General features: G+C 36.2%; 3 pseudogenes; all 3 read left to right on the forward strand.

Annotated features, from left to right (window-relative positions):
* Window positions 1–652: 652 nt before the first annotated feature.
* LOC135645021 (zinc finger protein BRUTUS-like) lies at window positions 653–8,521 on the forward strand (annotated as a pseudogene).
* A 267-nt stretch (window positions 8,522–8,788) lies between these two features.
* On the forward strand, window positions 8,789–16,626 carry LOC135645008 (zinc finger protein BRUTUS-like; annotated as a pseudogene).
* A 267-nt stretch (window positions 16,627–16,893) lies between these two features.
* LOC135645040 (zinc finger protein BRUTUS-like) lies at window positions 16,894–24,733 on the forward strand (annotated as a pseudogene).
* Window positions 24,734–24,769: the final 36 nt, after the last annotated feature.

The raw sequence follows: 24,769 nt of genomic DNA on the forward strand, positions 1-24,769 counted from the left end.
CTATGTAACGACTGTGGCAAAAAGGGAACATCTCGCTTTCACTGGCTTTACCACAAATGTGCTTTTTGTGGTTCTTACGATACTAGGGTGATCAAGACCGACACAACCAGTTGCTTCACATAAGATTAGTGCAGGAATCCCCTTGTTTTTGTTAAATATTTTTTTTTCTTCATTTGTGTAAATATACACATAGGAGCAACTTCTACATCAGTGCTGTAGCACTCATAGTCCATAGCCTATCCCATTTTTTCACAAATGCAGCAAGGGACAATTATTTGTATTTGAAAATACTTGTTTTGCCTACTCTGGTCTTTAGTCTTTGTACTAGTGAGGCCTCTCATTTCTTTTTGATCCTCTTAAAATGGAAGATGATGGATGTACCTCATTCCACAGTGGAAATTTTGATCAACAGGAGAGTTCAAATATCAATGGGTTTACTTAGACATAGTCGAAACGGATGTTGGTGTTTATCTCGTGACATTATGTTGTCATCGAAGCATATGTTCTCCATTCACTCTGTGCATACCAAAAGGGCACTCACTATTTAATGATACAACAAATTAGAGAGGAGAATACTAAAAATATATTAAGAGTTCTTCCCTACGATGAATTACCAGCCATGCATTGTTATTTGTTTGAAACATGTAGGTCATATTTACTTGGATTGAAGACAAAAGCATGGCTGACATGGGAAAAAGTCATGTTGATGATTCTCTATCACAGAGTTCTACACCTTGCAGGTCCATTGATGACACTGAGAAGTATGCCTGTCTTTCTGATCTTTCCAGGACTGGGAAGAGAAAACATAACGAACCAGACAGCAAAGCTATTGATCTTGGGTTGTACCCGATAGATGAAATATTGCATTGGCATAATGCTATTAGAAAAGAATTAAATGAAATAGCAGAATGTGCAAGGAAAATACAGCTTTCTGGAGATTTATCTGATTTGTCTGTCTTCAACACAAGGCTTCAATTTATTGCTGATGTGTGCATCTTTCATAGGTAAGGGACTTTGTTATTTTTTATTGAATAGAAGCAGATAAAGTTTATACGAATTCTGGTTAAGAGCTCTCTTGGATTTTACATTCTTTGCATGACCTTTTTTTTGTTATTATATGAAGCTCATAACCAATTAACCATTCTGAGAGAAGTGGACCATGATGTATAGAAAATTTGAACTTACTATATGACTATACGTCTCATATAACAAGTTTGGCCAGTGCCCTTACACTAAGAAGCACAGGGACTGCATTTGAGATAATGAAGTACAACATGAAATAGCAGTGATTTAAGCAATCTTTACACATTCACCATTATTCTTGGACTTAGTGCTTGAACTCATCTATTGACAAATAGCATTTTCTGCACATGCAGTTATGCTGAAGACCAAGTAATATTTCCAGCAGTATCAGATGGAATGGAATTCCTTTTGCTGGACCATGCAAATGAAAAAATTCAGTTTAACAAGTTTAGGTGCTTAATTGAAGAAATCCAGAGTGCAGAGGCCAATTCTACTTCTGTAGAATTCTATTCTGAGTTTTGTTCGCATGCTGATCAAATAATGGATACTATTCAGAAGCATTTCCATAGTGAGGAAGCTGAGGTACGCTGATACGGACAACATTAACTTTATTGTTTTCTTTTGAGTATCTGAAAATACATTTGTACTTCTCTTTTTTTAGGTTCTTCCTCTTGCCAGGATGCATTTTTCTTCTGAGAAACAGTGTAAGCTTCTTTTCAGAAGTCTGTGTGTTATGCCCTTGAAACTGTTAGAGCGTGTTTTACCATGGTTTGTTGCAAACTTAAGTGATAAGGAGGCAAGTCAGTTTCTCCAGAATATGCATCTAGCTGGTCAGTTCTCTTGTGTATCTTTACTCTTCACTTTTGCCACATCATTTTACCAATTTTTTAAAAGTAGCTAAGATTGATGTTTCATGGCACAGCCTCATCATCTGAAGATGCACTGGTCACCCTTTTTTCCGGTTGGGCGTGCAAGGGTAGGAGCGAGGATATTACTAGTTCTGGCAAGTTCATATGCTTGACTTCAAAAGCAATCTGTTGCTTCCCTTTAGAAGACAGTACTGAGTCGGAAGAAGATTGCAGACATAATTTCTGTTCATGTTCTTGTCTACTTGGGTGTGAGAAAGGCTTGACAATTCTGAAATCTGAGAACAATGCTAGGCCTATTAAACGAGGCAACTTTTCAGGATTATATGGAAATTCTGGTGAAATCAACACTTCAGAAAGTAATGAAATCTATAGTGTGTCATGTAGCCAAAAGTCATGCTGTGTACCGGCGCTGGGAGTTGCTAGCGCCAACACTGGAATAAGTTCACCTGATGCTTCAAAGTCTCTGCTTTTTTCATCTTACAATTCTTCTGTCCCTTACTTTAAGTCCAGTCTCTTTGTTCCAGAGATGGAATTGAATTTATGTAGTATAGAGAACACTTTGAGGCCAATTGACAACATATTTAAATTTCATAAGGCGATTAGCAAAGATGTGAAGTATTTGGATGATGAATCCGGAAACCTTATACCTTATGTTGATACTGTTCTTCGGCAGTTCAGTGGAAGATTTCGCTTGTTATGGGGTCTATACAGAGCTCATAGTAATGCTGAGGATGATATTGTTTTCCCAGCTTTAGAATCAAGAGAAACACTTCATAATGTGAGTCATTCATACACCCTTGACCACAAGCAGGAAGAAAAGCTATTTAGAGATATTTCTGTAGTGCTTTTAGAGCTCTCACAACTGCATGATGGCTTGGGAATGAACATCAGTAAAGATGCTGCAAGGGGAAGCAATTCTGATTCTCATGTAGTTGATCAGACTAGAAAACATAATGAGCTTGTCACTAAGCTTCAAGGAATGTGCAAATCTCTACGAGTTACTCTTGATAATCATATCTTCAGAGAAGAGCTTGAATTATGGCCATTATTTGACAAGCATTTTTCAGTGGATGAGCAAGATAAGATTGTTGGACGAATAATAGGAACAACAGGTGCAGAGGTCCTCCAATCGATGCTACCATGGGTAACTTCTGCTCTTAGTCAAGAGGAACAGAATAAGATGATGGATACATGGAGACAGGCAACCAAAAACACCATGTTTAATGAGTGGCTAAATGAGTGGTGGAAGGATACTCCCTCATTGTCTACAGATGCAACAGAGAGTTCTGGTCTTCCAAAAGGTCTGTAATCTAATCAAGTCTTTTACTGTTTGTACTTTATAGTTAAAATAACTCTCAGTGTTGTGGAAATTATAATTCTTTGCTGACTTTTTTTTACTACAAATGACTTATCAAATTGTTGCATCCATAGAGGCTGATCACCAAGAAAGTCTCGAGCAAAGTGACCAGATGTTCAAGCCTGGTTGGAATAATATATTTAGGATGAATCAGAATGAGCTCGAATCAGAGATAAGGAAGGTTTCACGAGATCCAACAATTGATCCACGAAGAAAGGCATATCTTATACAAAACTTAATGACAAGGTTTGTGTTATTTAATCTTCTGTATGTGCTAATGTGACATTTAAGTAAGTAATTTAGATGGACATTGCAGTCGCTGGATAGCTGCTCAGCAGAAATTACCTCAGGCTAGAACTGAGGAAGCTACAGAAGGAGAAGACATACCTGGATGCTCTCCATCCTTTCGAGATCCGGAGAAACAAATATTTGGCTGTGAGCATTCAGGAGGAACTGCAAACTTGTTGCTGCATGTTGTAACAAATTGTTCACATGCAGATTTTGCCATGACAAAGTCAGTGATCATTCAATGGACAGGTATCATCCTTGATGCTGCTGATTTTTTTCCTCATGTAAAATGTCGCAGCACTGTGCTTGGCTGTAGTTCCATTATTAGTAACTTGTTTTATTTTCTTGTATAAATTTGTATAACTAAGTTGATGTACTAAAAGGTTTAAATGCAAGTGATTTTATGAAATATTTCATTTAATGGAAAAAATCAATATTTTAAGTGAGATTAAATTCTTGGGACTCCCTAAAGGAACCTAGCTTGTGCATGGCCTAAATATTACCAGGATCTAATGGATTAATTGCAAAAACTAAAGTAATGAAGGCAACCTGCTGTACATTGTCATTTGGGTAGAAGTTTAAGTTGCATTCATGTGAACACTAAGTAGTATGACCATATTGTGTTGGTGACCGTTGACTTACATAATTGAATCAATTCACCCAGTGATGCAACTGCATGCCTTGTCTAGGCTGTGTTTATATGTGAAATTTGCTAGTTGCCTGCCAGAGCCTTTTTTGTGTTGAACTTGCTGCATATCAGTGTATGTCATGCAATTTGGTGTGTATCCACCTGTATGGGATGGTATATATTATGGTGCAAACCGTGCAATCAATATTCTGCATAATAGTATGTTCTACTTTTAAAATGTACTCGGTTGGTAGTTGGTGCTATCTTATTGGTTTTCCACTTCATCTTTTCTTATGATGCTGGTTAGAATTGGATTGTATACGGATTGAAAGTATTGTTCTGTCCTGTGTTGAATATTCTCTTCTTTGGCTGTTGAGCTTGCTCCAATCACTTATGGGCAATAATATTTTTTCTTCATAAAAGGATGCCTTACATCATACGGAATAATGAACCTTGCTCATTAACCTAAACATCTTGGAGTCATGCCCAATGTGGGATCTTTAAGGTCCTCATTGTGACACAATAAGTCATATTACTACGGAGTATATTTTGTTATTGCATTGGTGGATAGAACCCTTTGCTTTAGGGTGCTCCAAACATATCGCAACTTGTAAAAGTTTTCTCAGGTTTAAGTTCTTGCGCATGCAGCTTGCATACAGGAATTTCAGATATGCTATATATATATATATATATATATATATATATATATATATATATATATATATATATATATATACGCATGTATGTATGTATGTATGTATGTGTATTAGTTGGACTTGTTGGTGTAAGAATTTTATTTGGCATTCAAATGGTGAAACTAACCTCCTCTACTGGACAATGTTGGCAGTTTTGGGTCCCTTGGCTAGGACAATATTGTGGTGCCAACCATTCTTTCTTGTCCTTTGCAGAAAAGCAACAAGTGAAATGATGTGTATGCGTTGTTTGAAGGTTCAACCAGTTGGTCCAACTTGCAGGACACCTTCCTGTGCTGGATTCTGGATGGCGAAGTATTATTGCAATATCTGCAAGTTTTTTGATGATGAAAGGTTGATGACTCAATATTGCATTTCTAATAACATTTTGGCATTAGGAAAAATAAATGTTCCTTTTTTTTTGCTTTACTTTTCTTTTATGGAACTTCCCTATTTTACTTATACCTGGTGTTAAAGAACCATTTATTTATCTTTTTCATGTTTATCTTGAGCATCTAGACATTTATTTGTGCATAAATATAGATTGTTTTAAGGGAAATGTATTCTTTTAAACAGAATTCTTAAACCTCTGCATATAAACATTTTTCTATATAGTTTAAACTTCCTTATAGACAATAATAATTGTGTCCTATGCACAACAACAGTCATCGTTCAATTCTTGAGAATCAATTATATGAACTACTGAAACTAGTAAGTGAAGATCTCGATTTATTGTTGTAGGTGCCCAATTTTTTAGTCAAATGAAGTAAGTGTTAAGGTATGAAAGAAAACCCCACATTGTGGTTTTGACTTCTCTTTGGAATTGACTATCAGGAAAATCAACTGTTGTGTTTTGTACAACCTCTAGTTTCCTATAGGTGTCATTTCTGGGTCTCAAGCTGAAACAGTTTAGTTAGTTAATTATTTGTTTCCAGTTATTCAAGACTCAAAGGGAACTCCTCGGTGTTCTCGGCTCTTGTTTTGTCAAAATCCTTAGCTGTTTAGTCAAAATCCTTAGCAAATTATAGTTGTTCCTGATCATTGAGCTTGAGGTTTCATGCACAACTATGATTCTTAGATTGCCTGTGTAATGATAAAATATCATTTGTAGAGGTTATCAAGTGATATTTGCAAGAACAAACCCTTACAGATATGATCTTGCATTCAGTAATGTCTTCACAGTTCTCTATGTGAAAGTCTCAGCATCACATGTCACCTACTAACATAGATCATTAGTAATTAGCATAATGTGTTGTTTCAGCCAAAAATTAATAAAACTAAGATAAACTTTAATCAAATCGATAAATGATATGAAAAGACTTAGAGTCCTCTAACAAACAAATCTACATGTTTCAAGTAGCTAATCCTGTAATTTTTATTTTTTCAGAAATGTGTACCACTGCCCATTTTGCAACTTATGTCGTGTTGGAAAAGGACTTGGCATAGACTTCTTTCATTGCATGACATGCAATTGTTGCTTGGGTATGAAATTGAAGGAGCACAAGTGCCGAGAGAAAGGTCTAGAGACAAACTGTCCGATTTGTTGTGATTTTCTGTTTACATCAAGTGCAGCTGTAAGAGCTCTGCGCAGTGGACATTTCATGCATTCTGCATGCTTCCAAGTATGCCCTTATTCCTGTCAAGTATCTTTTGTTTTTCTTTGAGGCTTTATTTGTTAGCTGTTTAAGTTGTCCTGCATGTCTTTTATTCAGGAAGTTGGTTGATAATTAGCTAACTTTTTTGTTTCTGCCTAGGCGTACACTTGCAGTCATTACACCTGCCCAATTTGTAGCAAATCCTTGGGAGACATGGCCGTAAGTTATCAGTATTTCTTCCAAGATTAAGCATTTTTTTATATTTTTGTAAGCATAGGTAGCTTCGAAGGATTCATTGTATATGTTGACTATTTGCAAGAAAGAAAGGAATGATTTTGCATCCACTCAAACAGATGAAATGACAAATCCCATAGGCAAATAGGTGATAAGATTATGACCTATCCTTTCTTCATTCTTTCCTTGTGTTAAACCTTAAAAATCTCCATGTTATGTCTCTACATGGTCATTTAATCCCTTTAAACATACTAGTATTTCTAAAATGGTCGCATCTTAACTCATTCAGAATTCTTATTTGATTTGATCATCTGATTCAATTTAAGGATCTCCATAAAAGTTATCAATTTCTCTAGTATTCTATAACTGACTATTTTAGTCCCTTGTCTGAAACTGATTCTGCTTCAGATTAGACACAAATTTCTGAACCCTTACTTTTTGGGATCACCAAGTTCAATCACTGATCCTGAGTTGATTATAGCAGCCTGAGCAATGACCAGCCTTTCAAACTAATTTTGGTCAGTGTCGGTTGATCCCAGATTGATTTCCAGCCAATCCCGTTGATCCCAACTCATCTTGGTCTCATCATGCAGATTGTGACTGATTTTTGTCAGATCTTCTTGTTTCAAAGAAACCATTAAACTATTGGGTTTGTTAGTCTGGCTGCAGAACCTAACCTCACCCTGAGCTGCCAAACCTATCCATGTCCTAAATCTTATGATCAATCTTGAACCCGATCGGAATCTTATAGATACTGCTGGAATTTTTTAATGAAATCCATATCTACAATAAAGCCTATATCTGATGCACTCAGTTTCATAAATTTTCACCTACCTAATTTTTCGTTTAAAAATTATGTAGTTTCTCTTTCTAATTGTTGTACCAATTAACTTTAACATGTTTCCTAGAAGTGTTCTTATATCTAAGTGGTCTTCTAATCTGTTCTTTATTCCATGGAGCATGCAACGATAAAGATGCTATTCATTATTTCAAAGTGACAATTTAGCCCCAAAATATATTTGGTTCCGATTCATGTTTCATGCATGATCATTCAAAATGTAGCGGGTAAGTTAAGGCATCCTCCTTTTCAGGATGAGGGCCATATGTGAAAAGGATGTGATAGTAAGCATGCCTAGGGCGCAATTCTTTCTAGTATCATGCATAATAGCTATATTAGAACACAATTGAACAAAAATTTACAAGGGTACAAAATGGAAATTGAAAGAGTGCAAATATTTGCTAGAGCATGCTTGCTATACAGCATATAATTCCTTCAGCTTTCATTTCTTCTAATTGGAAATGGTTGTGCATTTGTTCAGGTGTACTTTGGCATGATTGATGCCTTGTTGGCTGCTGAAGAGTATCGGGATCGATGTCAGGTATCAAACAACTATCTTGAGATCCTACATGATACTGAACCAATTGTTATTTCGTAATACCCAGGACATACTATGTAACGACTGTGGCAAAAAGGGAACATCTCGCTTTCACTGGCTTTACCACAAATGTGCTTTTTGTGGTTCTTACAATACCAGGGTGATCAAGACCGACACAACCAGTTGCTTCACATAAGATTAGTGCAGGAATCCCCTTGTTTTTGTTAAATATTTTTTTTTTCTTCATTTGTGTAAATATACACGTAGGAGCAACTTCTACATCAGTGCTGTAGCACTCATAGTCCATAGCCTATCCCATTTTTTCACAAATGCAGCAAGGGACAATTATTTGTATTTGAAAATACTTGTTTTGCCTACTCTGGTCTTTAGTCTTTGTACTAGTGAGGCCTCTCATTTCTTTTTGATCCTCTTAAAATGGAAGATGATGGATGTACCTCATTCCACAGTGGAAATTTTGATCAACAGGAGAGTTCAAATATCAATGGGTTTACTTAGACATAGTCGAAACGGATGTTGGTGTTTATCTCGTGACATTATGTTGTCATCGAAGCATATGTTCTCCATTCACTCTGTGCATACCAAAAGGGCACTCACTATTTAATGATACAACAAATTAGAGAGGAGAATACTAAAAATATATTAAGAGTTCTTCCCTACGATGAATTACCAGCCATGCATTGTTATTTGTTTGAAACATGTAGGTCATATTTACTTGGATTGAAGACAAAAGCATGGCTGACATGGGAAAAAGTCATGTTGATGATTCTCTATCACAGAGTTCTACACCTTGCAGGTCCATTGATGACACTGAGAAGTATGCCTGTCTTTCTGATCTTTCCAGGACTGGGAAGAGAAAACATAACGAACCAGACAGCAAAGCTATTGATCTTGGGTTGTACCCGATAGATGAAATATTGCATTGGCATAATGCTATTAGAAAAGAATTAAATGAAATAGCAGAATGTGCAAGGAAAATACAGCTTTCTGGAGATTTATCTGATTTGTCTGTCTTCAACACAAGGCTTCAATTTATTGCTGATGTGTGCATCTTTCATAGGTAAGGGACTTTGTTATTTTTTATTGAATAGAAGCAGATAAAGTTTATACGAATTCTGGTTAAGAGCTCTCTTGGATTTTACATTCTTTGCATGACCTTTTTTTTGTTATTATATGAAGCTCATAACCAATTAACCATTCTGAGAGAAGTGGACCATGATGTATAGAAAATTTGAACTTACTATATGACTATACGTCTCATATAACAAGTTTGGCCAGTGCCCTTACACTAAGAAGCACAGGGACTGCATTTGAGATAATGAAGTACAACATGAAATAGCAGTGATTTAAGCAATCTTTACACATTCACCATTATTCTTGGACTTAGTGCTTGAACTCATCTATTGACAAATAGCATTTTCTGCACATGCAGTTATGCTGAAGACCAAGTAATATTTCCAGCAGTATCAGATGGAATGGAATTCCTTTTGCTGGACCATGCAAATGAAAAAATTCAGTTTAACAAGTTTAGGTGCTTAATTGAAGAAATCCAGAGTGCAGAGGCCAATTCTACTTCTGTAGAATTCTATTCTGAGTTTTGTTCGCATGCTGATCAAATAATGGATACTATTCAGAAGCATTTCCATAGTGAGGAAGCTGAGGTACGCTGATACGGACAACATTAACTTTATTGTTTTCTTTTGAGTATCTGAAAATACATTTGTACTTCTCTTTTTTTAGGTTCTTCCTCTTGCCAGGATGCATTTTTCTTCTGAGAAACAGTGTAAGCTTCTTTTCAGAAGTCTGTGTGTTATGCCCTTGAAACTGTTAGAGCGTGTTTTACCATGGTTTGTTGCAAACTTAAGTGATAAGGAGGCAAGTCAGTTTCTCCAGAATATGCATCTAGCTGGTCAGTTCTCTTGTGTATCTTTACTCTTCACTTTTGCCACATCATTTTACCAATTTTTTAAAAGTAGCTAAGATTGATGTTTCATGGCACAGCCTCATCATCTGAAGATGCACTGGTCACCCTTTTTTCCGGTTGGGCGTGCAAGGGTAGGAGCGAGGATATTACTAGTTCTGGCAAGTTCATATGCTTGACTTCAAAAGCAATCTGTTGCTTCCCTTTAGAAGACAGTACTGAGTCGGAAGAAGATTGCAGACATAATTTCTGTTCATGTTCTTGTCTACTTGGGTGTGAGAAAGGCTTGACAATTCTGAAATCTGAGAACAATGCTAGGCCTATTAAACGAGGCAACTTTTCAGGATTATATGGAAATTCTGGTGAAATCAACACTTCAGAAAGTAATGAAATCTATAGTGTGTCATGTAGCCAAAAGTCATGCTGTGTACCGGCGCTGGGAGTTGCTAGCGCCAACACTGGAATAAGTTCACCTGATGCTTCAAAGTCTCTGCTTTTTTCATCTTACAATTCTTCTGTCCCTTACTTTAAGTCCAGTCTCTTTGTTCCAGAGATGGAATTGAATTTATGTAGTATAGAGAACACTTTGAGGCCAATTGACAACATATTTAAATTTCATAAGGCGATTAGCAAAGATGTGAAGTATTTGGATGATGAATCCGGAAACCTTATACCTTATGTTGATACTGTTCTTCGGCAGTTCAGTGGAAGATTTCGCTTGTTATGGGGTCTATACAGAGCTCATAGTAATGCTGAGGATGATATTGTTTTCCCAGCTTTAGAATCAAGAGAAACACTTCATAATGTGAGTCATTCATACACCCTTGACCACAAGCAGGAAGAAAAGCTATTTAGAGATATTTCTGTAGTGCTTTTAGAGCTCTCACAACTGCATGATGGCTTGGGAATGAACATCAGTAAAGATGCTGCAAGGGGAAGCAATTCTGATTCTCATGTAGTTGATCAGACTAGAAAACATAATGAGCTTGTCACTAAGCTTCAAGGAATGTGCAAATCTCTACGAGTTACTCTTGATAATCATATCTTCAGAGAAGAGCTTGAATTATGGCCATTATTTGACAAGCATTTTTCAGTGGATGAGCAAGATAAGATTGTTGGACGAATAATAGGAACAACAGGTGCAGAGGTCCTCCAATCGATGCTACCATGGGTAACTTCTGCTCTTAGTCAAGAGGAACAGAATAAGATGATGGATACATGGAGACAGGCAACCAAAAACACCATGTTTAATGAGTGGCTAAATGAGTGGTGGAAGGATACTCCCTCATTGTCTACAGATGCAACAGAGAGTTCTGGTCTTCCAAAAGGTCTGTAATCTAATCAAGTCTTTTACTGTTTGTACTTTATAGTTAAAATAACTCTCAGTGTTGTGGAAATTATAATTCTTTGCTGACTTTTTTTTACTACAAATGACTTATCAAATTGTTGCATCCATAGAGGCTGATCACCAAGAAAGTCTCGAGCAAAGTGACCAGATGTTCAAGCCTGGTTGGAATAATATATTTAGGATGAATCAGAATGAGCTCGAATCAGAGATAAGGAAGGTTTCACGAGATCCAACAATTGATCCACGAAGAAAGGCATATCTTATACAAAACTTAATGACAAGGTTTGTGTTATTTAATCTTCTGTATGTGCTAATGTGACATTTAAGTAAGTAATTTAGATGGACATTGCAGTCGCTGGATAGCTGCTCAGCAGAAATTACCTCAGGCTAGAACTGAGGAAGCTACAGAAGGAGAAGACATACCTGGATGCTCTCCATCCTTTCGAGATCCGGAGAAACAAATATTTGGCTGTGAGCATTCAGGAGGAACTGCAAACTTGTTGCTGCATGTTGTAACAAATTGTTCACATGCAGATTTTGCCATGACAAAGTCAGTGATCATTCAATGGACAGGTATCATCCTTGATGCTGCTGATTTTTTTCCTCATGTAAAATGTCGCAGCACTGTGCTTGGCTGTAGTTCCATTATTAGTAACTTGTTTTATTTTCTTGTATAAATTTGTATAACTAAGTTGATGTACTAAAAGGTTTAAATGCAAGTGATTTTATGAAATATTTCATTTAATGGAAAAAATCAATATTTTAAGTGAGATTAAATTCTTGGGACTCCCTAAAGGAACCTAGCTTGTGCATGGCCTAAATATTACCAGGATCTAATGGATTAATTGCAAAAACTAAAGTAATGAAGGCAACCTGCTGTACATTGTCATTTGGGTAGAAGTTTAAGTTGCATTCATGTGAACACTAAGTAGTATGACCATATTGTGTTGGTGACCGTTGACTTACATAATTGAATCAATTCACCCAGTGATGCAACTGCATGCCTTGTCTAGGCTGTGTTTATATGTGAAATTTGCTAGTTGCCTGCCAGAGCCTTTTTTGTGTTGAACTTGCTGCATATCAGTGTATGTCATGCAATTTGGTGTGTATCCACCTGTATGGGATGGTATATATTATGGTGCAAACCGTGCAATCAATATTCTGCATAATAGTATGTTCTACTTTTAAAATGTACTCGGTTGGTAGTTGGTGCTATCTTATTGGTTTTCCACTTCATCTTTTCTTATGATGCTGGTTAGAATTGGATTGTATACGGATTGAAAGTATTGTTCTGTCCTGTGTTGAATATTCTCTTCTTTGGCTGTTGAGCTTGCTCCAATCACTTATGGGCAATAATATTTTTTCTTCATAAAAGGATGCCTTACATCATACGGAATAATGAACCTTGCTCATTAACCTAAACATCTTGGAGTCATGCCCAATGTGGGATCTTTAAGGTCCTCATTGTGACACAATAAGTCATATTACTACGGAGTATATTTTGTTATTGCATTGGTGGATAGAACCCTTTGCTTTAGGGTGCTCCAAACATATCGCAACTTGTAAAAGTTTTCTCAGGTTTAAGTTCTTGCGCATGCAGCTTGCATACAGGAATTTCAGATATGCTATATATATATATATATATATATATACATACAGCATGTATGTATGTATGTATGTATGTGTATTAGTTGGACTTGTTGGTGTAAGAATTTTATTTGGCATTCAAATGGTGAAACTAACCTCCTCTACTGGACAATGTTGGCAGTTTTGGGTCCCTTGGCTAGGACAATATTGTGGTGCCAACCATTCTTTCTTGTCCTTTGCAGAAAAGCAACAAGTGAAATGATGTGTATGCGTTGTTTGAAGGTTCAACCAGTTGGTCCAACTTGCAGGACACCTTCCTGTGCTGGATTCTGGATGGCGAAGTATTATTGCAATATCTGCAAGTTTTTTGATGATGAAAGGTTGATGACTCAATATTGCATTTCTAATAACATTTTGGCATTAGGAAAAATAAATGTTCCTTTTTTTTTGCTTTACTTTTCTTTTATGGAACTTCCCTATTTTACTTATACCTGGTGTTAAAGAACCATTTATTTATCTTTTTCATGTTTATCTTGAGCATCTAGACATTTATTTGTGCATAAATATAGATTGTTTTAAGGGAAATGTATTCTTTTAAACAGAATTCTTAAACCTCTGCATATAAACATTTTTCTATATAGTTTAAACTTCCTTATAGACAATAATAATTGTGTCCTATGCACAACAACAGTCATCGTTCAATTCTTGAGAATCAATTATATGAACTACTGAAACTAGTAAGTGAAGATCTCGATTTATTGTTGTAGGTGCCCAATTTTTTAGTCAAATGAAGTAAGTGTTAAGGTATGAAAGAAAACCCCACATTGTGGTTTTGACTTCTCTTTGGAATTGACTATCAGGAAAATCAACTGTTGTGTTTTGTACAACCTCTAGTTTCCTATAGGTGTCATTTCTGGGTCTCAAGCTGAAACAGTTTAGTTAGTTAATTATTTGTTTCCAGTTATTCAAGACTCAAAGGGAACTCCTCGGTGTTCTCGGCTCTTGTTTTGTCAAAATCCTTAGCTGTTTAGTCAAAATCCTTAGCAAATTATAGTTGTTCCTGATCATTGAGCTTGAGGTTTCATGCACAACTATGATTCTTAGATTGCCTGTGTAATGATAAAATATCCTTTGTAGAGGTTATCAAGTGATATTTGCAAGAACAAACCCTTACAGATATGATCTTGCATTCAGTAATGTCTTCACAGTTCTCTATGTGAAAGTCTCAGCATCACATGTCACCTACTAACATAGATCATTAGTAATTAGCATAATGTGTTGTTTCAGCCAAAAATTAATAAAACTAAGATAAACTTTAATCAAATCGATAAATGATATGAAAAGACTTAGAGTCCTCTAACAAACAAATCTACATGTTTCAAGTAGCTAATCCTGTAATTTTTATTTTTTCAGAAATGTGTACCACTGCCCATTTTGCAACTTATGTCGTGTTGGAAAAGGACTTGGCATAGACTTCTTTCATTGCATGACATGCAATTGTTGCTTGGGTATGAAATTGAAGGAGCACAAGTGCCGAGAGAAAGGTCTAGAGACAAACTGTCCGATTTGTTGTGATTTTCTGTTTACATCAAGTGCAGCTGTAAGAGCTCTGCGCAGTGGACATTTCATGCATTCTGCATGCTTCCAAGTATGCCCTTATTCCTGTCAAGTATCTTTTGTTTTTCTTTGAGGCTTTATTTGTTAGCTGTTTAAGTTGTCCTGCATGTCTTTTATTCAGGAAGTTGGTTGATAATTAGCTAACTTTTTTGTTTCTGCCTAGGCGTACACTTGCAGTCATTACACCTGCCCAATTTGTAGCAAATCCTTGGGAGACATGGCCGTAAGTTATCAGTATTTCTTCCAAGATTAAGCATTTTTTTATATTTTTGTAAGCATAGGTAGCTTCGAAGGATTCATTGTATATGTTGACTATTTGCAAGAAAGAAAGGAATGATTTTGCATCCACTCAAACAGATGAAATGACAAATCCCATAGGCAAATAGGTGATAAGATTATGACCTATCCTTTCTTCATTCTTTCCTTGTGTTAAACCTTAAAAATCTCCATGTTATGTCTCTACATGGTCATTTAATCCCTTTAAACATACTAGTATTTCTAAAATGGTCGCATCTTAACTCATTCAGAATTCTTATTTGATTTGATCATCTGATTCAATTTAAGGATCTCCATAAAAGTTATCAATTTCTCTAGTATTCTATAACTGACTATTTTAGTCCCTTGTCTGAAACTGATTCTGCTTCAGATTAGACACAAATTTCTGAACCCTTACTTTTTGGGATCACCAAGTTCAATCACTGATCCTGAGTTGATTATAGCAGCCTGAGCAATGACCAGCCTTTCAAACTAATTTTGGTCAGTGTCGGTTGATCCCAGATTGATTTCCAGCCAATCCCGTTGATCCCAACTCATCTTGGTCTCATCATGCAGATTGTGACTGATTTTTGTCAGATCTTCTTGTTTCAAAGAAACCATTAAACTATTGGGTTTGTTAGTCTGGCTGCAGAACCTAACCTCACCCTGAGCTGCCAAACCTATCCATGTCCTAAATCTTATGATCAATCTTGAACCCGATCGGAATCTTATAGATACTGCTGAAATTTTTTAATGAAATCCATATCTACAATAAAGCCTATATCTGATGCACTCAGTTTCATAAATTTTCACCTACCTAATTTTTCGTTTAAAAATTATGTAGTTTCTCTTTCTAATTGTTGTACCAATTAACTTTAACATGTTTCCTAGAAGTGTTCTTAAATCTAAGTGGTCTTCTAATCTGTTCTTTATTCCATGGAGCATGCAACGATAAAGATGCTATTCATTATTTCAAAGTGACAATTTAGCCCCAAAATATATTTGGTTCCGGTTCATGTTTCATGCATGATCATTCAAAATGTAGCTGGTAAGTTAAGGCATCCTCCTTTTCAGGATGAGGGCCATATGTGAAAAGGATGTGATAGTAAGCATGCCTAGGGCGCAATTCTTTCTAGTATCATGCATAATAGCTATATTAGAACACAATTGAACAAAAATTTACAAGGGTACAAAATGGAAATTGAAAGAGTGCAAATATTTGCTAGAGCATGCTTGCTATACAGCATATAATTCCTTCAGCTTTCATTTCTTCTAATTGGAAATGGTTGTGCATTTGTTCAGGTGTACTTTGGCATGATTGATGCCTTGTTGGCTGCTGAAGAGTATCGGGATCGATGTCAGGTATCAAACAACTATCTTGAGATCCTACATGATACTGAACCAATTGTTATTTCGTAATACCCAGGACATACTATGTAACGACTGTGGCAAAAAGGGAACATCTCGCTTTCACTGGCTTTACCACAAATGTGCTTTTTGTGGTTCTTACAATACCAGGGTGATCAAGACCGACACAACCAGTTGCTTCACATAAGATTAGTGCAGGAATCCCCTTGTTTTTGTTAAATATTTTTTTTTTCTTCATTTGTGTAAATATACACGTAGGAGCAACTTCTACATCAGTGCTGTAGCACTCATAGTCCATAGCCTATCCCATTTTTTCACAAATGCAGCAAGGGACAATTATTTGTATTTGAAAATACTTGTTTTGCCTACTCTGGTCTTTAGTCTTTGTACTAGTGAGGCCTCTCATTTCTTTTTGATCCTCTTAAAATGGAAGATGATGGATGTACCTCATTCCACAGTGGAAATTTTGATCAACAGGAGAGTTCAAATATCAATGGGTTTACTTAGACATAGTCGAAACGGATGTTGGTGTTTATCTCGTGACATTATGTTGTCATCGAAGCATATGTTCTCCATTCACTCTGTGCATACCAAAAGGGCACTCACTATTTAATGATACAACAAATTAGAGAGGAGAATACTAAAAATATATTAAGAGTTCTTCCCTACGATGAATTACCAGCCATGCATTGTTATTTGTTTGAAACATGTAGGTCATATTTACTTGGATTGAAGACAAAAGCATGGCTGACATGGGAAAAAGTCATGTTGATGATTCTCTATCACAGAGTTCTACACCTTGCAGGTCCATTGATGACACTGAGAAGTATGCCTGTCTTTCTGATCTTTCCAGGACTGGGAAGAGAAAACATAACGAACCAGACAGCAAAGCTATTGATCTTGGGTTGTACCCGATAGATGAAATATTGCATTGGCATAATGCTATTAGAAAAGAATTAAATGAAATAGCAGAATGTGCAAGGAAAATACAGCTTTCTGGAGATTTATCTGATTTGTCTGTCTTCAACACAAGGCTTCAATTTATTGCTGATGTGTGCATCTTTCATAGGTAAGGGACTTTGTTATTTTTTATTGAATAGAAGCAGATAAAGTTTATACGAATTCTGGTTAAGAGCTCTCTTGGATTTTACATTCTTTGCATGACCTTTTTTTTGTTATTATATGAAGCTCATAACCAATTAACCATTCTGAGAGAAGTGGACCATGATGTATAGAAAATTTGAACTTACTATATGACTATACGTCTCATATAACAAGTTTGGCCAGTGCCCTTACACTAAGAAGCACAGGGACTGCATTTGAGATAATGAAGTACAACATGAAATAGCAGTGATTTAAGCAATCTTTACACATTCACCATTATTCTTGGACTTAGTGCTTGAACTCATCTATTGACAAATAGCATTTTCTGCACATGCAGTTATGCTGAAGACCAAGTAATATTTCCAGCAGTATCAGATGGAATGGAATTCCTTTTGCTGGACCATGCAAATGAAAAAATTCAGTTTAACAAGTTTAGGTGCTTAATTGAAGAAATCCAGAGTGCAGAGGCCAATTCTACTTCTGTAGAATTCTATTCTGAGTTTTGTTCGCATGCTGATCAAATAATGGATACTATTCAGAAGCATTTCCATAGTGAGGAAGCTGAGGTACGCTGATACGGACAACATTAACTTTATTGTTTTCTTTTGAGTATCTGAAAATACATTTGTACTTCTCTTTTTTTAGGTTCTTCCTCTTGCCAGGATGCATTTTTCTTCTGAGAAACAGTGTAAGCTTCTTTTCAGAAGTCTGTGTGTTATGCCCTTGAAACTGTTAGAGCGTGTTTTACCATGGTTTGTTGCAAACTTAAGTGATAAGGAGGCAAGTCAGTTTCTCCAGAATATGCATCTAGCTGGTCAGTTCTCTTGTGTATCTTTACTCTTCACTTTTGCCACATCATTTTACCAATTTTTTAAAAGTAGCTAAGATTGATGTTTCATGGCACAGCCTCATCATCTGAAGATGCACTGGTCACCCTTTTTTCCGGTTGGGCGTGCAAGGGTAGGAGCGAGGATATTACTAGTTCTGGCAAGTTCATATGCTTGACTTCAAAAGCAATCTGTTGCTTCCCTTTAGAAGACAGTACTGAGTCGGAAGAAGATTGCAGACATAATTTCTGTTCATGTTCTTGTCTACTTGGGTGTGAGAAAGGCTTGACAATTCTGAAATCTGAGAACAATGCTAGGCCTATTAAACGAGGCAACTTTTCAGGATTATATGGAAATTCTGGTGAAATCAACACTTCAGAAAGTAATGAAATCTATAGTGTGTCATGTAGCCAAAAGTCATGCTGTGTACCGGCGCTGGGAGTTGCTAGCGCCAACACTGGAATAAGTTCACCTGATGCTTCAAAGTCTCTGCTTTTTTCATCTTACAATTCTTCTGTCCCTTACTTTAAGTCCAGTCTCTTTGTTCCAGAGATGGAATTGAATTTATGTAGTATAGAGAACACTTTGAGGCCAATTGACAACATATTTAAATTTCATAAGGCGATTAGCAAAGATGTGAAGTATTTGGATGATGAATCCGGAAACCTTATACCTTATGTTGATACTGTTCTTCGGCAGTTCAGTGGAAGATTTCGCTTGTTATGGGGTCTATACAGAGCTCATAGTAATGCTGAGGATGATATTGTTTTCCCAGCTTTAGAATCAAGAGAAACACTTCATAATGTGAGTCATTCATACACCCTTGACCACAAGCAGGAAGAAAAGCTATTTAGAGATATTTCTGTAGTGCTTTTAGAGCTCTCACAACTGCATGATGGCTTGGGAATGAACATCAGTAAAGATGCTGCAAGGGGAAGCAATTCTGATTCTCATGTAGTTGATCAGACTAGAAAACATAATGAGCTTGTCACTAAGCTTCAAGGAATGTGCAAATCTCTACGAGTTACTCTTGATAATCATATCTTCAGAGAAGAGCTTGAATTATGGCCATTATTTGACAAGCATTTTTCAGTGGATGAGCAAGATAAGATTGTTGGACGAATAATAGGAACAACAGGTGCAGAGGTCCTCCAATCGATGCTACCATGGGTAACTTCTGCTCTTAGTCAAGAGGAACAGAATAAGATGATGGATACATGGAGACAGGCAACCAAAAACACCATGTTTAATGAGTGGCTAAATGAGTGGTGGAAGGATACTCCCTCATTGTCTACAGATGCAACAGAGAGTTCTGGTCTTCCAAAAGGTCTGTAATCTAATCAAGTCTTTTACTGTTTGTACTTTATAGTTAAAATAACTCTCAGTGTTGTGGAAATTATAATTCTTTGCTGACTTTTTTTTACTACAAATGACTTATCAAATTGTTGCATCCATAGAGGCTGATCACCAAGAAAGTCTCGAGCAAAGTGACCAGATGTTCAAGCCTGGTTGGAATAATATATTTAGGATGAATCAGAATGAGCTCGAATCAGAGATAAGGAAGGTTTCACGAGATCCAACAATTGATCCACGAAGAAAGGCATATCTTATACAAAACTTAATGACAAGGTTTGTGTTATTTAATCTTCTGTATGTGCTAATGTGACATTTAAGTAAGTAATTTAGATGGACATTGCAGTCGCTGGATAGCTGCTCAGCAGAAATTACCTCAGGCTAGAACTGAGGAAGCTACAGAAGGAGAAGACATACCTGGATGCTCTCCATCCTTTCGAGATCCGGAGAAACAAATATTTGGCTGTGAGCATTCAGGAGGAACTGCAAACTTGTTGCTGCATGTTGTAACAAATTGTTCACATGCAGATTTTGCCATGACAAAGTCAGTGATCATTCAATGGACAGGTATCATCCTTGATGCTGCTGATTTTTTTCCTCATGTAAAATGTCGCAGCACTGTGCTTGGCTGTAGTTCCATTATTAGTAACTTGTTTTATTTTCTTGTATAAATTTGTATAACTAAGTTGATGTACTAAAAGGTTTAAATGCAAGTGATTTTATGAAATATTTCATTTAATGGAAAAAATCAATATTTTAAGTGAGATTAAATTCTTGGGACTCCCTAAAGGAACCTAGCTTGTGCATGGCCTAAATATTACCAGGATCTAATGGATTAATTGCAAAAACTAAAGTAATGAAGGCAACCTGCTGTACATTGTCATTTGGATAGAAGTTTAAGTTGCATTCATGTGAACACTAAGTAGTATGACCATATTGTGTTGGTGACCGTTGACTTACATAATTGAATCAATTCACCCAGTGATGCAACTGCATGCCTTGTCTAGGCTGTGTTTATATGTGAAATTTGCTAGTTGCCTGCCAGAGCCTTTTTTGTGTTGAACTTGCTGCATATCAGTGTATGTCATGCAATTTGGTGTGTATCCACCTGTATGGGATGGTATATATTATGGTGCAAACCGTGCAATCAATATTCTGCATAATAGTATGTTCTACTTTTAAAATGTACTCGGTTGGTAGTTGGTGCTATCTTATTGGTTTTCCACTTCATCTTTTCTTATGATGCTGGTTAGAATTGGATTGTATACGGATTGAAAGTATTGTTCTGTCCTGTGTTGAATATTCTCTTCTTTGGCTGTTGAGCTTGCTCCAATCACTTATGGGCAATAATATTTTTTCTTCATAAAAGGATGCCTTACATCATACGGAATAATGAACCTTGCTCATTAACCTAAACATCTTGGAGTCATGCCCAATGTGGGATCTTTAAGGTCCTCATTGTGACACAATAAGTCATATTACTACGGAGTATATTTTGTTATTGCATTGGTGGATAGAACCCTTTGCTTTAGGGTGCTCCAAACATATCGCAACTTGTAAAAGTTTTCTCAGGTTTAAGTTCTTGCGCATGCAGCTTGCATACAGGAATTTCAGATATGCTATATATATATATATATATATATATATACATACAGCATGTATGTATGTATGTATGTATGTGTATTAGTTGGACTTGTTGGTGTAAGAATTTTATTTGGCATTCAAATGGTGAAACTAACCTCCTCTACTGGACAATGTTGGCAGTTTTGGGTCCCTTGGCTAGGACAATATTGTGGTGCCAACCATTCTTTCTTGTCCTTTGCAGAAAAGCAACAAGTGAAATGATGTGTATGCGTTGTTTGAAGGTTCAACCAGTTGGTCCAACTTGCAGGACACCTTCCTGTGCTGGATTCTGGATGGCGAAGTATTATTGCAATATCTGCAAGTTTTTTGATGATGAAAGGTTGATGACTCAATATTGCATTTCTAATAACATTTTGGCATTAGGAAAAATAAATGTTCCTTTTTTTTTGCTTTACTTTTCTTTTATGGAACTTCCCTATTTTACTTATACCTGGTGTTAAAGAACCATTTATTTATCTTTTTCATGTTTATCTTGAGCATCTAGACATTTATTTGTGCATAAATATAGATTGTTTTAAGGGAAATGTATTCTTTTAAACAGAATTCTTAAACCTCTGCATATAAACATTTTTCTATATAGTTTAAACTTCCTTATAGACAATAATAATTGTGTCCTATGCACAACAACAGTCATCGTTCAATTCTTGAGAATCAATTATATGAACTACTGAAACTAGTAAGTGAAGATCTCGATTTATTGTTGTAGGTGCCCAATTTTTTAGTCAAATGAAGTAAGTGTTAAGGTATGAAAGAAAACCCCACATTGTGGTTTTGACTTCTCTTTGGAATTGACTATCAGGAAAATCAACTGTTGTGTTTTGTACAACCTCTAGTTTCCTATAGGTGTCATTTCTGGGTCTCAAGCTGAAACAGTTTAGTTAGTTAATTATTTGTTTCCAGTTATTCAAGACTCAAAGGGAACTCCTCGGTGTTCTCGGCTCTTGTTTTGTCAAAATCCTTAGCTGTTTAGTCAAAATCCTTAGCAAATTATAGTTGTTCCTGATCATTGAGCTTGAGGTTTCATGCACAACTATGATTCTTAGATTGCCTGTGTAATGATAAAATATCCTTTGTAGAGGTTATCAAGTGATATTTGCAAGAACAAACCCTTACAGATATGATCTTGCATTCAGTAATGTCTTCACAGTTCTCTATGTGAAAGTCTCAGCATCACATGTCACCTACTAACATAGATCATTAGTAATTAGCATAATGTGTTGTTTCAGCCAAAAATTAATAAAACTAAGATAAACTTTAATCAAATCGATAAATGATATGAAAAGACTTAGAGTCCTCTAACAAACAAATCTACATGTTTCAAGTAGCTAATCCTGTAATTTTTATTTTTTCAGAAATGTGTACCACTGCCCATTTTGCAACTTATGTCGTGTTGGAAAAGGACTTGGCATAGACTTCTTTCATTGCATGACATGCAATTGTTGCTTGGGTATGAAATTGAAGGAGCACAAGTGCCGAGAGAAAGGTCTAGAGACAAACTGTCCGATTTGTTGTGATTTTCTGTTTACATCAAGTGCAGCTGTAAGAGCTCTGCGCAGTGGACATTTCATGCATTCTGCATGCTTCCAAGTATGCCCTTATTCCTGTCAAGTATCTTTTGTTTTTCTTTGAGGCTTTATTTGTTAGCTGTTTAAGTTGTCCTGCATGTCTTTTATTCAGGAAGTTGGTTGATAATTAGCTAACTTTTTTGTTTCTGCCTAGGCGTACACTTGCAGTCATTACACCTGCCCAATTTGTAGCAAATCCTTGGGAGACATGGCCGTAAGTTATCAGTATTTCTTCCAAGATTAAGCATTTTTTTATATTTTTGTAAGCATAGGTAGCTTCGAAGGATTCATTGTATATGTTGATTATTTGCAAGAAAGAAAGGAATGATTTTGCATCCACTCAAACAGATGAAATGACAAATCCCATAGGCAAATAGGTGATAAGATTATGACCTATCCTTTCTTCATTCTTTCCTTGTGTTAAACCTTAAAAATCTCCATGTTATGTCTCTACATGGTCATTTAATCCCTTTAAACATACTAGTATTTCTAAAATGGTCGCATCTTAACTCATTCAGAATTCTTATTTGATTTGATCATCTGATTCAATTTAAGGATCTCCATAAAAGTTATCAATTTCTCTAGTATTCTATAACTGACTATTTTAGTCCCTTGTCTGAAACTGATTCTGCTTCAGATTAGACACAAATTTCTGAACCCTTACTTTTTGGGATCACCAAGTTCAATCACTGATCCTGAGTTGATTATAGCAGCCTGAGCAATGACCAGCCTTTCAAACTAATTTTGGTCAGTGTCGGTTGATCCCAGATTGATTTCCAGCCAATCCCGTTGATCCCAACTCATCTTGGTCTCATCATGCAGATTGTGACTGATTTTTGTCAGATCTTCTTGTTTCAAAGAAACCATTAAATTATTGGGTTTGTTAGTCTGGCTGCAGAACCTATCCTCACCCTGAGCTGCCAAACCTATCCATGTCCTAAATCTTATGATCAATCTTGAACCCGATCGGAATCTTATAGATACTGCTGGAATTTTTTAATGAAATCCATATCTACAATAAAGCCTATATCTGATGCACTCAGTTTCATAAATTTTCACCTACCTAATTTTTCGTTTAAAAATTATGTAGTTCCTCTTTCTAATTGTTGTACCAATTAACTTTAACATGTTTCCTAGAAGTGTTCTTATATCTAAGTGGTCTTCTAATCTGTTCTTTATTCCATGGAGCATGCAACGATAAAGATGCTATTCATTATTTCAAAGTGACAATTTAGCCCCAAAATATATTTGGTTCCGGTTCATGTTTCATGCATGATCATTCAAAATGTAGCGGGTAAGTTAAGGCATCCTCCTTTTCAGGATGAGGGCCATATGTGAAAAGGATGTGATAGTAAGCATGCCTAGGGCGCAATTCTTTCTAGTATCATGCATAATAGCTATATTAGAACACAATTGAACAAAAATTTACAAGGGTACAAAATGGAAATTGAAAGAGTGCAAATATTTGCTAGAGCATGCTTGCTATACAGCATATAATTCCTTCAGCTTTCATTTCTTCTAATTGGAAATGGTTGTGCATTTGTTCAGGTGTACTTTGGCATGATTGATGCCTTGTTGGCTGCTGAAGAGTATCGGGATCGATGTCAGGTATCAAACAACTATCTTGAGATCCTACATGATACTGAACTAATTGTTATTTCGTAATACCCAGGACATACTATGTAACGACTGTGGCAAAAAGGGAACATCTCGCTTTCACTGGCTTTACCACAAATGTGCTTTTTGTGGTTCTTACAATACCAGGGTGATCAAGACCGACACAACCAGTTGCTTCACATAAGATTAGTGCAGGAATCCCCTTGTTTTTGTTAAATATTTTTTTTTTCTTCATTTGTGTAAATATACACGTAGGAGCAACTTCTACATCAGTGCTGTAGCACTCATAGTCCATAGCCTATCCCATTTTTTCACAAATGCAGCAAGGGACAATTATTTGTATTTGAAAATACTTGTTTTGCCTACTCTGGTCTTTAGTCTTTGTACTAGTGAGGCCTCTCATTTCTTTTTGATCCTCTTAAAATGGAAGATGATGGATGTACCTCATTCCACAGTGGAAATTTTGATCAACAGGAGAGTTCA

This window comes from Musa acuminata, chromosome BXJ3-8, assembly GCF_036884655.1.
Source record: "Musa acuminata AAA Group cultivar baxijiao chromosome BXJ3-8, Cavendish_Baxijiao_AAA, whole genome shotgun sequence".
Classification (NCBI taxonomy): domain Eukaryota; kingdom Viridiplantae; phylum Streptophyta; class Magnoliopsida; order Zingiberales; family Musaceae; genus Musa; species Musa acuminata.